The following is a 2,194-nucleotide window of genomic DNA, read 5'->3' on the forward strand; positions in this document are numbered from 1 at the left end:
AGATATTGTAGGTTTGTTTATTAACCGCTGAAATAAAGCAGATATTACAGTAAAGTGAGATACACAATTACTTTGTTTCACAGTGGTTATGAAAGTTACATTTACAGTGTACTAAAGTCTATTAGGTGTGCAGTAATAGCATTTTGTCTTTAAAAATGTACATATCTTAATTTAAAAATACTTTTTTTGAAAAAAAATACTTTATTGGTGAAGATGTATGAATGGCCAGTAGGCACATTAAAAAATGTTCAACATCACTAATTGTTAGAGAAATGCAAATCAAAACTATGATGAGTTACCACCTCACACCAGTCAGAATGGCCATCATTATTAAATCTTGTTACAAATAACAGATGCTGGAGAGGGTATGGAGAAAAGGGAACCCTCCTATATTGTTGGAGGGAATGTTAATTGGTAAAATCACTATGGAAAACAGTATGGAGGTTCCTCAGAAAACTAAATATAGAACTACCATATGATCCAGCAGTCCCACACCTGGGCATATATCTGGAAGAAACTGTAATTCAAAAAGGCACCCCTGTGTTCATTGCAGCACTATTCACAAAGCCAAGATGTGGGAATAACCTAAATGTCCATCAACTGATGAATGGATTAAGAAGATGTGGTGCATATATTAAGTAGAATACTAGTCAGCCATAAAAAAGAACAAAATAACGCCATTTGCAACAACATGCTTGCAACTAGAGAGTCTCAAGTCAGAAAGAGGCAAATACCATATCACTTATATGTGGAATTTAAAATATGGCACATGGAGTTCCCGTCATGGAGCAATGATTAACAAATCCGACTAGGAACCATGAGGTTGCGGGTTCGATCCCTGCCCTTGCTCAGTGGGTTGGGGATCCACTGTTGCCATGAGCTGTGGTGTAGGTCGCAGACACGGCTCGGATTCCGCATTGCTGTGGCTCTGGTATAGGCCGGCAGCTACAGCTCCGATTGGACCCCTAGCCTGGGAACCTCGATATGCTGCAGGAGTGGCCCTAGAAAAGGCAAAAAGACAAAAAATAAATAAATAAATAAAATAGGCACAAATGAACCTATTTACAAAACAGAAACAGACTCACAGATGTAGAGAGCAGACTTGTGGTTGCCAAGGGAATGGGAGGAGAAGTGGGATGGACAGGGAGTTTGGCGTTAGTAGATGCAAACTATTACATTTAGAATGTGTAAGTGATGAGGTCCTACTGAATAGCCCAGGGAACTATATCCAGTTTTTTGGGATAGAACATGATGGACGATAATATAAGAAAAGGAATGTATGAAAGTATATGTATGACTGGTCACTTTGCTGTACAGCAGAAATTGGCACAACATTGTCAATCAACTGTACTTGAATTAAAAAAAAAATACTTTTTTGGTGAAAAATTCTGACAATCGTCTGACAATGCAGGGTTGCCATAAATATTTCAATTTGTTACAGGAAAAAAAAAAAAAACCCTCAGTATATATGAAGCACAATAAAGCAAAGTAAAGCAGGGTATTTTTTTTTTAATGGATCATGCTATTGACATTGTATCTAGAAACTCATCACAAACCCAGCGTCACATATTTACCCATATGTTTTCTTCCAGACCAATTTTATAATTTTAATTTTTACATTAGGTGTATGATGTATTTTTTCCACTTTGGGTTAATTTTTTGCATAAGGTGTTAGGATTGTGTTGAAATGACTTTTTTATGGTTTTTTGTTGTTGTTGTTGTTGGCCTGTGAACAGCCATTCCAGCACCATTTGAGAAGGCTATTTTTTCTCTATTGAGTTGCTTTTGCACCTTTGTCAAAAACATAATTTGGCGTATTTATGTGAAGACTCTTTTTCCATAAAACACAGGTTAGAACTTCCAGTATGGTATGCTCCCTTTGAGCTGTGAAACATTGCCTTGTTCTGGATTTTGAAGAGAAAGACCTCATTGTCTCACCATTAAGTATGCTGTTAGCTCTAGGTTTTTTATAGATAGCCCTTTTTAAGCTTAAGAAATTCTCCTCTGTTTCTAATTTGATGAAGATTTTTTAAAATCATTAATGGTTGTTGAATTTTGTTGAGTTTTCTTTTTTGTACCTTTTGAGATCTTTTAAAATTTAGTTTGTTAATTCAATTAACTATGTTTATTGATTTTTAATTGCTGAACCATCCTTTTGAATTTCTGGAGGTGAGCTTCACTTGGGTGTTATGTA

This window comes from Sus scrofa, chromosome 8 (assembly GCF_054392235.1).
Source record: "Sus scrofa isolate SSC_HxYL_T2T_F1_AM1 chromosome 8, Sscrofa_HxYL_maternal_Yorkshire_Landrace_v2.0, whole genome shotgun sequence".
Taxonomy (NCBI): Eukaryota; Metazoa; Chordata; class Mammalia; order Artiodactyla; family Suidae; genus Sus; species Sus scrofa.